Source organism: Populus alba, chromosome 19 (genome assembly GCF_005239225.2).
Source record: "Populus alba chromosome 19, ASM523922v2, whole genome shotgun sequence".
NCBI lineage: Eukaryota > Viridiplantae > Streptophyta > Magnoliopsida > Malpighiales > Salicaceae > Populus > Populus alba.
The window spans coordinates 1,587,770-1,601,370 of NC_133302.1; the positions used below are offsets into that span (position 1 = coordinate 1,587,770).

Here is a 13,601-nt window from a genome sequence, read left to right on the forward strand (position 1 = left end):
ATAAATAAATAAAAATTTAACTTAGAATGTGAAAAATCCTTAAATATTATGGTGCAATAATACTGCACTATCAAACAAGTGAAATGAGACACTATTCAACACTTCAAAGAGCCATCAAACATTAAGGAATTTTTGGTGTATAAATATCTAAAATAAATTTTAAATTATCTGATTTATAATTTTTTATTTTAGATTAATTTTTTAATGTTTTTTTATTATTTTGATATATAAATATCTAAAATAAGTTTTAAATATAAACAAATATTTTAAAATAAAAAATATTTTTAAAAACAAACGTCAACACACAAACACATACCATGGAGAAATTTACAGCAGTGGTTCGTGGAAGATGCTGCCAACTTTCTCTGCTTAATGTTCAATGTATCTCATCAGTCCAAAACACGCTTCATTTCACAGTATCCTTTTCATGGATACAATGAGTTGCCAGGGAAGATTACGTTGTTCACTGGTAATTTTTTTCCCATTTCACTAATATAAAACGAGAGCCTTGAAGAAGTGGTTGATGTATGACTTCATATGACAAATCTGGTGAGCAATCTCATCACATTGATTAGAAAATGAGAAGATAAAATGAAGAAACATTTTGGAGGGGGAATTCAAAAAACAATAGGGAGAGGGCTTGGATGGATTTGCGAAGATGAAAATGACCCTCCGCTTTAAAGTTGTCTACAGGCTTGGATGGATTTCCTTAGCCTTGGCATTGCAAATTTGACAGTAGTGGTTCGTGGAAGATGCTGCCACCTGTTAAAGGAAAGGAAGAGGGTTGTTTGAGGAAGTTGGAAAGTTTGGTATGCCATTTTGAAGGTTACTCAGACTACGTGGAGTATCTCAAATCTCAGGATGAAACCAAATCACTAACCACATACCAAAATCGTCTAGGACCACTGGATAAGTCTCATTATGGTTATGATTATGATTATGATGGTTGCAGAAGGAAAACAATTGTTTGGGGTAACTCGAGTATAGACAAAGATGGAGATTTTCAGGTCATGTTCTCGAAGGACATTCAAAAACTATACATTGATAATTATGATGATGCAACAAGTTTATGTGATTTTTAGTCTCTAATAAAGAATGCAACTAAACTGAAGTGTATCCACATTAGGGATTGCAATAACATTGAGAGCTTGGTTTCATCTTCTTGGTTCCGCTCTGCTCCACTACCATCTCCATCTTACAACGGTATATTTTCTGGTCTTAAACGGTTTAATTGTTCTGGTTGTAAGAGCAAGAAGAAGTTGTTCCCTCTTGTCTTGCTGCCAAGCCTCGTAAACCTGAAATGGATTACAGTTAAAGGTTGTGAGAAAATGGAGGAGATAATAGATGGAACAAGACCAGATGAAGAGGGGGTTATGGGTGAATAAACCAGCAGCAGCAATATCGAATTCAAATTCCCAAAGTTAGGATATCTGAAATTGGAGGGATTACCAGAACTGAAAAGCATTTGTAGTGCAAAATTGATTTGCGATTCTATCAGAGTAATTGAAGTAGGAAATTGCGAGAAGATGGAAGAGATAATAAGTGGAACAAGACCAGATGAAGAAGGGGTTATGGGTGAAGAAAGCAGTAGCAGCGAGTTCAAACTCCCAAAGTTAAGAATGTTGGCATTGAGAGGATTACCAGAACTGAAAAGCATTTAGAGAGCAACAACACATTTTAGCCAAATTCAACTACAAGGTTTTCTCTTATTAGACCTTTACGTTGTTTACACTCCTCATTTTGCTGTTATCATCCCAACCTTAAAAACTTCCTTCTCTTATTTATTGATTCCTCTGTTATTTTATTTTATTTTATTTTTTGTTGGTAGGAAATTATTTTAACTTATCTACTATCTTCATATTGAAAATAACAAGCTCTTGGGCATCTCTACTTAGACTACCAGATTAATTACTCAATTCTCATTATATTTTTCTGCAAGTTACGGTGTGCTAGATGGAAGCGATGCCAGAGCCCTCGCTTATAAGGAAGGAGATAGTTTTATCCATGCTAGCTGCTGACACAAGTACTGAAGTATGTTATATCTTCATTAATTTTAATTAATTTTCATTAGACTCAAGGAATTAAAGCAGTGTAATGTGAACACGTTGAATAGTTAGTGTGAATAAATAAAGCAGAAAGTGACAAAGTTTGCAGGGTGGTTCCATGAGAGTAATCATTGCACACAGTAAAATGGTAAGACGGACCTTACCCGTATTCTCTTCGCTGGTTTTGTACCTCCCCAATGGGGTACCTTGCACTTAGAGGAGCAGTAACGAGGACAATGTGAATAGTTCATCAAGAAATGTTGGCAGATTGATCTGTCCTGGCTAGGATTTAGAGGCTTTAAGTATGGATTTTGAATCATTCAGACTGTTTAGCATGAAGTGACATGAACACATTCATTCCTGTTACACAAGCATTTAAGGAAATGATTTTTCAGGACCCATGCCACCTGATATTCAAAAACTGATCAATTTACAGAAACTGTAATACTTTTTCTTCATTTTCATGTTTATTGTTTATAGATCTTGTATCATATAATATTACTCATACTATGCCTACAGAACTTGGCAAGTTGGTCAACTTGACAGATATGTAAGCAGACACCTTTTCTTTTTTGTGTGTGTCGTTTAATCGAATTCACAGGTCTATGAACCCATAAAGCATTGATTACTCATCATTTTTCATGTCTTTATCCTTGGATTTACCTCGGCTGGGTGGTTTTCCCCAACAGATATATAATCATCCTCTATAAGCACAGGAAATGTAGCTGGTTTTGATGAGAAAAAATCTCATATTTAACTTTCCGAGATTGTTTAGATCTTTGAATCTTCTATGCTGATAACTCAACCATGCACATGGATCAAATTCAGTGGAAATAATGTTAATGGAATTCTTTCAAATATTGTTTTACATACGTGTAATGTTCTTCATCTTTTTATCTAAATTTATTGTAAACAATATTACTTACAAAAACTGAGTTTGTATTTCTTTGACACCTTTTAGGAGGATGAATGATAATAATTTCTCAGGGAAGTTACCTGCTATCATCAGTAAATGAACACAGGTTCAGAAACTGTGAGTTTCCTACCTTAACCTCTTTATAATCCACCCTTTCCTTTTGTCTTAATTTTTTTGATAACTGATGGATACTTTTGTTGTTCTATTTGTATTACAGTCATATACAAGCTTCCTCTCTTGAGGGGACTATACCTTCTAGCACTGCTTCCTTGACCAGACTAAGTGATTTGTAAGCAATCAGAATTTCTGAATTTTGTTTTTATGTCTTTTTAATGTGTTTATGACAGCATGATGTTATGTTTTATGATACTCGTAGGAGGAGATTGGTGACTTAACAGAAAGAGGGTCTTCTTTCCCGCCATTGTGTAATATGGAATCCATAGAAACATTGTGAGTTGGAGTTCTTCTACTTCTACTACCTTACAAGAAAAACTTTTTAACTGTGCTGTAGACCATCCAATCAACTGATATATTTGTAGCTAGTGTGTTACATTCTCAAGTACTAGGTGTAGGAACTGGAATGTGGTAGCCATAGAAACTGGGACAGTAGCTGGAGCAGTTTATGTTGCCCTTCTAGTACTTGGTGGCAAACTCTCTGCAGATAAAGGCATTGGTATTTCTTTTGGGCTCCTTGTAAAAGGGGAACAAAAAATAGAAAGTTCTTTGGCATCTATACTTGGACTGCAAAATTAACTACTCAATTCTCATTATATTTTCTTTGAAGATTTAAAATATTTTCTATGAATTCGCTAGCTCTTCAACATTTTCCTGTCAACTAGAATTACTCTGTTTAATATTCTTTTTAAGATACTGAAAACAAAACAGAACTTTTTTTTTTTAACATTTGAATATTCTCTGACATCCAAAATTGCTGTCTGGCAGAGCTTAGGGATCTAGATCTTCAAACAGGACTTTTCACACTAAAACTGATGAAAGCTGCTACCAAGAACTTCGATGCAGCAAACAATGTCGGGGAGGGTGTTTTTGCTTCTGTTTTCAAGGTAACTGAATGTTTAATGTTTTCTCTCATCTGTCCTTACTACACTCTATAAGTTTGTGGTGGAAAAATAGCTGTAGCAATAGGTCAAATGTTCTCTATGAACTCTTTGGATTCTTTCTAGTTTTAGATGTAGAACAGAAAATAATGAAAGCAGAGCAAATTATTAATTGTTAGCCATAAGTTTGAGGTGGGAACTTTCCATTATTGAATGCAGGGTTCATTATCAGATGGAACTGTGATTGCAGTGATGCTGCTTTCCTCAAAATCTAAGCAAGGAAACCGTGAATTTGTGAATGAGATAGGAATGATATCTGCGCTGCAACATCCAAATCGTTGTAGAGTTGTATGGATGTTGTCTTGGAGGAAACCAATTAATGCCGGTCCCGTGCTCTATTTGGTGAGTTAATTTCTTCCTTCCATCAGAAGCATTTTGTAAAATATTTGATGCTATTATTGGTTTAATGCTCATCGGAAAACATCACACGGTATCTGTAAGTGAACTAGCTATTCTTATGTTTCTTGTCAATTTTTCATCGTTGCTTGTAATGTTTCGTCAAATTCGCAAACTATTCAACCTGGCAAACAACATTTTGTTTTATCTGCCGAACACATTTTTTAGATGGACAAACATATATCTGCTTTTGTCGTTCTTTATTTCTGCTGAACTTCCTATACTCATTTTACCTGTGATGTTTTGTATTAAAGGGATAGGAAAAGCCTAGAAAGCCCTTGAAAGCTTAGATGTAGGAATAAATTAAATGAGGGGTATAGTAATAATTGGATAAATAGTTGATAAATATAAATAGGAAGTAAAAAAATAAAATAAATATAGAAATCTGATTTTGAGAGGAAGAGAATCGGCAGAAGTGAGAAAGGAAAGAAGAAGAAGAGAAAAGAGGGGAAAATAAGGGGAAAAAGGAAGAGAATTGGAGGAAATAAGTGAAAAAGATAAGATTTAGGTTGTTTAATGTGTATAATATGTTAATTAAGTTTTAATTTCAGTTTTTATGAATGTTAGGGTTTTGAGAATTTGTGTTTGATTTAAATTGATGAATTAAATTGAAGGTTAGGGGTTGATTGTTGTGTTTAATTGATGATTTAGTTGATTATGGAAGATTATGATGATTTTGAGTTATAGAATTGTGTAAATGGTGAAAATTGAGTTAGAAATCAGGGGAGAACAGTGGGGTTTCTGTTAAAATCTGGACTGGAGGTTGAAGATGACGAAAATTCAGAAAATTACAGTTTAGTCCCCGAACTTTGGAAAATTACAAATTGGTCCCTGGAGCATATTCCGAGATTCTGAACAGAATAACATATGAATTATGGACATAATTACTGTATAGATAAGAGAATTTAACACTTTCAATTTAGTCCTCCAATTTGACAAAAAGTACGATTTGATCCTAAAAATTTAGTAAAACTCCAGAATGATCCCTAAAGCATAATGATACATCCTGGACAGAATTGAGGATTAATTAAGGTCAGAATTTCAGTATATTCATGGATTTATGACAAATTTCAGTTTGGTCCTCCATTTGATAAAAGTTACAATTTGGCCCTAAAAATATAGAAAAATTCCAGATTAGTCCCTATCTGTAATATTTAGCTTTTGCAGATTAGTTTGATGAATAATTAAGGGTTATTTAGTGAATTATTACCAATTTTATTAGTTGTTTTTATTATGGATTAGATTTCGGGAAAACCGTTAGATTTTGGGTTTTTAAGAAAATTGACTATAATATATAGGGTTACGGAATACACCCTTAGTTAAGTGTATTAAATAGATTAAATGTTCTTTCGAGTCGTTTTTGAATATGTTTCCTTTGTATTCAGATAATCCTGATATTCTACCGGCAGGACGTCAGTAGAATTTCCTTCGGTTTCAGCTTGTGTGTGTTGTTTGCTTTTGAGTCAGGTGAGTGGATAATTTTCCATATGCATGAGAAATATTATAAATATTTGATTTGTTAATATGAATTGGATCATGCTTCTTGATAATATATATGCTGATTATTATCCTTGATATGATAAAGCATTGTCGCACCCAAAAAAAAATCAGCGCGCGGCGTCGGCTGGCGATTTTTTTATCGTTGTTGCGTTTTCTTGAATTTGGTTTGTTGGAGTCGCCACCTAGTAATTGATTTCGGGCTACTAGGAAACCGGATGTACTGGTTTTGTCAGAGATTCGCGGGTAAGGGACTGGTTGTGGTTAGGGAAGGTATCAGCACCCCTAACGCACCCTACCTGAGGTAAGCTGCTTCGTGGCTTTGACGCGTTAAAGAAGTTTTAATAATTGTCTTTTCGTCGGAAATTAGAAATATCACTTACGTATAAGTTAATAATTCTTAACCGTGATCCGATCAAAATATTAAATTCTTCTTTAATCTATTTGCAATTTTTATCATTAAAAAATATGTACAAATAAATAAAACAAAATACAAACTCACACACATACACTTTCACTATTTTCTTTTCTTTTCTTTTTCTTTTCTTTTACATCCGTATTTACAAAATACAACTAAAAATTCAATAATAAATAAAGAAATTACATTAAACGATTCTAAAATTACTAAACAACCCCTAAAACATCCTAAGGCTTCTAGAACATGCAGGAACAGTGCTCGGGAACAGTGGCGGGAAGGTTGCTGGGGCAGAAATCAGTGGCGGCGCGTCTTCCCACGCGCCACCGCCACTGGCAGCGCGTGGGTTCACGCGCCGCCGCAAGAAAAACCGGCAACCAGGGCTGGATCGACTTCCTCTCAGCCTCCCAACGCCGGCGATGACCTGCAGAACAAAAAAGGGATCAACACAGCAGTCGATTTTAACTTTTTTCTTAGTTTTTCAGATCTGTTTTTATTCTCTCTTCACTGTTTCGGGTCTGCTTCTTCTTGTCCGATCTGGCTTCTCCTTCTCTGTTTTCAGGTGGCTGGAAGTGCGTCTGTGTTTCGGTCAATGGCTGCGCAGCTGCTGGTGTCCAAATCGTCGGCTTCAGCTGGCTTTGCTGTTGCAGCCCGCGGCCACTGGAGCTGTTGCGGAGATGGGCGAGGTTGCTGGCGGCGTTGAGACGGAGGATCTGCGACCGACCAGTTGAAAGAGATGACCGGTCTTGGCTGGTCTGTGGCCGATCTGGTGGGTGTCGGTGCTGGTGCTGGTGCTGGTGCTGGTGCTGGTGCTGGTGCTGCTGCTACCACCGGTGGGGGGGGAACGGCTGGAGCTTGTCTGGTGTGGAGATGGCAGTGGAGAGGGGGAAACAACCGGGAAGAAGACAACGCCTTCGCTGCACAGGGCTGCTGTTTTGGCCGGTTGAGGGCTGGCTTCGGTTGCTCTTTGGCAGGGAAGAGGAGGTCGGCGGGAGGAGATGAAGGGGGTAACAGCGGCTGTGGATGAAGAGGATGAGAGGCTGAAGGAGGAAAAAAATAATCCGGGTGGATTTGGAAGGGCTGTTTGGCCGGTTTCCAAAGAAAAAAATTCAATTCGGGTGAGGGGCTGTGTGGGGGAGAAAAAAATGAATTGGCTCCGGCGGCTGGGAAAAAATTCAAACCAGAGGGGGGGCGGCTGCTCTTCAAAAAAGATTAGGTTTAGGTTTTTTGTATTTTTTTGTGTTTCCAAAATTAACCCCCCTAATCTCAAAATTGCCCCCCTTTTCAAAAATCAGTTTAGCATGGTATTTATAGGAAAACTTTTGCTAGGTTTTTCAACTTGGTCCCTCAACTTCTTTCTTTTTGTAAATTTTGATTTTTTTTATTTTTTTGTATTTTTTGAAAACGAGCAATATCAACGTCGACTCAAAATGCGGAAAATCAATGATTTAAAAATAACGCGTGAAAAGTCGAACGCGTTTGAAAAATCTTTTAACAATTTAAATTCTTTTTTAGACGACGTTGAAAATGCTAAAATGACGAGAATATATAAAAAAACATATTTTTTTGGATTTTCATTGTTTTTCTCTATTTTTGGATTTTTTGAAAATATATCAAAAACATGGATCAAAAATTGGGTAGCAACAGATGCCCCCTCTTTACAATGCTTACGAAGCAAAACTCCTCAAAATTTTGCATAGTAAGCTTTGTAAAGAAAACAAAAGGAAAATGATTTCATTATCTTGGGCGACCTGCCCACACATACTCACCCTAGTCTATTTTCATGGGCGACCGACCCACACATACTCACCCAAATCTATTTTCAGGGGCGACCGACCCACACTCTCCCAATAGTCTATTTTCACGGGCGACCTACCCACACATTGGGTTTACCTGAGATCCCATCTGGCGACCTCATTCAACTGGAACGAAAATATTGTGTAACTCGGTTAACCTGAAATCCCATCTGGCGATTCCCTTTAACCAAAGCTACATGAGATCCCATCTGGCGACCTCATTCAACATGGAACAAAATATGCATAACTCGGTTAACCTGAAATCCCATCTAGCGATTCCCTTTAACCAAAGCTACATGAGATCCCATCTGGCGACCTCATTCAACTGGAACGAAATATGCGTAACTCGGTTAACCTGAAATCCCATCTGGCGATTCCCTTTAACCAAAGCTACATGAGATCCCATCTGGCGACCTCATTCTGGTCTCATTGTACGGGTGACTAACCCTAGAAAAAAGCTGGTCTCATTGTACGGGTGACGAACCCTATATTGGTCTCATTGTACGGGTGACGAACCCTATGATGGTCTCATTGTACGGGTGACGAACCCTATGTTGGTCTCATTGTACGGGTGACGAACCCTAGTGCTGCTGGTCTCATTGTATGGGTGACGAACCCTAGAAAACTGCTAGTCTCATTGTACGGGTGACTAACCCTGAAAAAAATGATGGTCTCATTGTATGGGTGACCGACCCAAGAAAAATGCTGGTCTCATTGTATGGGTGACCGACCCAACATGGAAAAAATGTGAATAAGTGTGGTCACTGTAATGGGTGACCTATCCATGTGGAAAGAATATGAAAAGGTGGTCTCGTTGCGATGGGCGACCTACCCAAATAGAAAGAATGTGATGTGCGGTCTCATTGTAATGGGTGACCTACCCAAAAAATAGAAAAAATATGAAGTGTGGTCTCATTGTAATGGGTGACCTACCCAGATGGAAAAATATGATGAAGTGTGGTCTCATTGTCATGGGTGACCTACCCGGATGGAAAAAATGTGAAAAACACGGTCTCATTGTCATGGGTGACCAACCCAGGTGGAAAAAATATGATATGACAAGTGTGAAAAATAGGACTTACCTGGCGAAGTCTGAGGGGATGGTAGAAGAAGGGCTGGAAAACTTGGTGCTTCCTGATAATTCTCAATCATAGGGTTTGAAAACTCGATGTTTTCTGACTGCAAGGGTTGAAAATTCGAGGCTTCCTGATTGCAAGGTTGATCTTTTCATTTCTTTGGGATTTTCCTAATGGTAGGGTTCATCCCATCGTCCTTTTATTCCATGATCAAAACCGATTCTTTATTATCATCACCACAATGCTTCTTTCTCTTTCCACCATCTTGCTGGACCTCATTAAGGATTTTCTTGTAACAATTCAAAAATATGTGCAAATGGTTTTTTTTTTTTTTTTTTTGAGGTTAGATGATATGCATGCATCCTTACCTGATTTGAAATAATAGGTCCCCCCTCTTTAATGCTCCATCGTCATAGGGTGCCTTTGTTTGCATTCCATAGCTTTCCTTGTTTCTTTCGATGTATTGACTTATTCATGTGCTAGCCATCCACTCAGCTGTAAATGCAGTGCCCATACCGGGTTGTCTTTGGACAATTACTGCTCTCGTTGGTTCATCAAGCTTGACAATGCCCCCCAAGTGTGGTGTTGCTTGATTTATTATGAAGGATGTTCTCTCTTGGATTCTTCTGGGAATTATCTTCTGATTGGTTGTGTGTATCATGCCAACACCCATCACGTTTGTTAATCAGTCATGAACTTGCCTTCGGTTGAAACACCATTCAAGTATGTATGACCAGCCTTCATGGAACTGCCAAGTCATCCAGACATGTATCTCATGCTCTGCTTTGGCATCATCAATGATGTTCATGTTATCACCCATATTCATGCGGTGAAGTGCGCATTTGAGCTTCAGAATAGATGTCCCACAATCAGTCTTCGAGGTGGGTGCCTTTCCGACATTCATTCAGTGCAATTGTGTGATAACATCTGTCTATAACCATGTTTCAAAGAATGACAATATGAGATTGTCCTTTAAGTGCAACATTGTTCCACAGTCAGTCTTAGTGGTATGCATCTTTTCTCTATTCAATTACATTCATATGTGTATTCCTCATCGATCGCGAGCCATGTTTCAAAAATGATGATAGGAAAGTGCCCTTCAGGTACGTTTTTGTTTCTCCATTGCCGACAGGATTCACTAAAGCATGGGCCATTTTGGAATGACATTGCCCCCAGTATGATCCGAATGTGCTCGTTCATTGATTATCTGTCTTTGAACATCATTGCCTTCAGTTCACTGATTCATCATTTAAACATTGCCTCATAGCTGATCTGAGCACTGCTTGTTTTTCCTTTTCAAGGTCTACTGTATTGCCCCCAGCTGCTCAACTTTTCAAGGAGTGTCGAGGACTTCAATGTCATTTTTATCAACGATTCTGCATACTCAATCAATGTTCTTCTGTGTTTGATAATCTTCCTTGTTCTGGAATCAACTCTCATATTTCAAAGATCATGTCTATTCAAAAGTCTAGTTTGTTGAAATGAAATCAGAGATGTCCTTTTTGAAAATCTTTTGAAAATCAAGCTTTTTGATCAAAGACCCAACACACGTTATTCGAATATATAGTCCTTTGATTGTCATGCATTTTGAAAACAGAAATTGACCCAATGTAGGATTAAGAATGGCTTTTTCCATGGTTCTTTGTATCAATTTGAATCCTTGATGTTGGGTATATCATTTAATAGTCTATGATGAGGTGACCTTTTGCATGAATTTCAAAAAACAAAAATGCTCAAGTCAAAACTCCGGCTTTATCAAGAAAGGTTGTTTCTCTTCTTATAACTTTGTTTTATCAGCATGCATAATAACCAATAGCTTAATTCATGAAGTCACGACCCTTATGGAAAAACTCTTCAAATTTTGAGAGCGCCATTTATCGTTCAAATTGCTTGCTTGATTAAAAGGGCTTTTAAAAGCACGTAATGCAGGCTATGGTTCATGGCTATGAAAGAAAGGAATTTCAAAGGCTCAAACGGTGTTTGAGGGTTTCAAAGACCTAGGATCAACATCAACTATTCATCAACTCTTTTATATTGTTGTCTTTGTAGAGGAGACGACATATAACCTTGTTAACCTCAAAGATCAGCCTTCGCTTAACATAAGTCATAATGCAAATCCACCTTTCCTTGATGAATAACCAACCTTAATCACCTGATAACATCAGAGACTTTATAATGGACACCAAAAGTCACGTTTATAGCTTAGTCTTTTTCTGGTATTGACTTTTGTTGTGCCCTTCCTTGATTGAAATTTCTTTTGCTCTTCATAGACTTGATAGGCGTTTCTCCTTCCTTTATCTTTGACTTGTATTTTAAGTGAGGGAAATTTCAACTTTTTTTTTCGTTCTCTTTTTTCATAGCCTTCCTCAAAGTTTTTCTTGGATGACCCTCAATCTATGGATTTTCTTCTGCTAGCCCTTTCTCAAACTTTGGACTTTTGTTCTAAGCTTTTCTTTGATCCATTGATTTTATCAGTGTCTCCAAAATATCTCTCATTTGCCCCCCAGTGTGGGGTGTGATCCTAGTCAGAGTTTTTTTTTTTTTTTGAAAGAAAATATTTTTACCAGGCTCAAAATGGGACTGCAAGGGATATAATCTTTAGAAAGTGAAGGGATATCAAAGATGGCCTTTTCTCATTTCAAGCAAGGTCGGTTAGAACCGATAAATTTTGACCTCATCCAGTGTAATGATTGGGACTTGTAAGAATCATGATTCACGAGTCTATAACTACTGAATCCACTACATGTCATTATGCATACTGTTAAAACTTAGCTATATGATGTGTGGTTCAGTTTCAGGTGTGAGCTCAAAATTGTTGGTCACCTCATGTCCTTTTCAAGCATAGGGTCATTTCTGTAATCAAAACACTTTTAATCTTCCGGATTGATTAACCTTTATTGCATGTTGGAGTTTGATCAAAATATTTTGTCAGGATAAAATGCTAAACATCTGTTGATTTCAAAACAACAAAGAGACAAAAGTAAGACATGTTTCGTTGAAGGATGAGATGTGATCCCAAAACAAAATGCCGAAATCCATAACAATATGATTGACTGTTCATCACCATTCTTGAATCAGCTTTTCTGGCAACATCTGTGTTCGGCCAAGCACTTTCGATCACATGTCATTCTGAAGATGTTCGGGGGGGAATATAGCCAATAACACCCTCCTTTACCGACTCCACTTGTCTCTTGCTCACCAACTTTCAGACTCAATTCTTGCAATTCTTGAAACTGTTCACTTGAAATGGTTGAGGACCCCACCATGACATCACATCTCTTATCTGGATTATACCACCGAGAAATTGGTGGTTGCATGGGATTTGTCGGAGTCAAGCAAAATTCTGGAATCTGGCAGATGTTGGTCGACAAACTTAAACGGCATAGGAATGTCCCATCTTGGCAAATACATTTGATCAATTGATGCTTGAGCAAGGCTTGACTAGGCAAAATAACTGAGGTTTCTCAATCGAGAGTCATCTTCTGATTCAACTCTCTTCACGGTTCTGGAATCCATAACAAAAACTTCAATCTTTCCCATCGTGATAGCTTGTTCAATTTTTGGCAATCCACAACTTCATGTCAATCTTCCAATGTTATTGTTGTTGTTCTAGGATTGTTGGAAACCTCTTAATATCTTGGTAATCCTGGCAGCGCCTAGAGACTTGTAGTATTGCCACTACCGACGTGTGGAATCACACATTGTCTCTATTAGAAGAGCACCTGATGAATCTGAAAGTCCTTTGTCCCCTCTTTGATTTCTCACTGACAGTGCAGCAAACAAACACCTATAGAGGAAGTCCTGCTCTGTTGAAGTTTCAGTCTTCTTCATGTTTTTCAGTCTAGGCATGTCTCTTCTCTCTACTCTTGCATTTTAATACTGACACTGTTGGAGGAAAATCATAGCTGATCTGAAACTATTGTATTCCTTCTTGGATTTCCCATTTGCGGATCTACGAACAGATTCCTGCCGAAAGAGCTCTGCTACGTTGAAGTTTGAAGTCTGCTCGTATTTTTCAGACCAGGTCTGGATCTTTAATGTACTAAGATGTCTCCGTGCTGAAACTGATGAGAGAAATATTTGTAGCATATGCAACTTATAAATTCCCTCTTGCATTCCTAATTTGCAGAGCCATAAATTGATTTTTGTAGAGAGAGCTCTGCCACATTGAAGTTCAATGTTCAATCATGGTTTTTTCGAACCAACATCTTGTGCTGGAATTGAGCTTATAATTGGGGTAACTTCAAAGCAGATTAATGCACCCTGTACAGGAGGCTAGTAGTCGTTTGGTTCCATTAGATGATGTGGAGGCGATGAACACTTAACAATGCAACTAGACAAGAAT

General features: G+C 37.6%; 1 long non-coding RNA gene across 3 annotated transcripts; it reads left to right on the forward strand.

The window, feature by feature from the left end:
- The first annotated feature begins 1,931 nt into the window (after nucleotides 1-1,931).
- Nucleotides 1,932-4,393, forward strand: LOC118043383 (uncharacterized). 3 transcript variants are annotated; one of them, XR_004686631.1, is made up of 6 exons: nucleotides 1,932-2,031; nucleotides 3,007-3,078; nucleotides 3,179-3,250; nucleotides 3,338-3,411; nucleotides 3,904-4,022; nucleotides 4,236-4,393. It is a non-coding gene; the product is annotated as an uncharacterized lncRNA (long non-coding RNA). The 3 variants fall into 3 exon arrangements; XR_004686632.2 differs by lacking the exon at nucleotides 1,932-2,031 and adding an exon at nucleotides 2,052-2,595; XR_004686633.2 differs by lacking the exon at nucleotides 1,932-2,031 and adding an exon at nucleotides 2,610-2,920.
- Nucleotides 4,394-13,601: the final 9,208 nt, after the last annotated feature.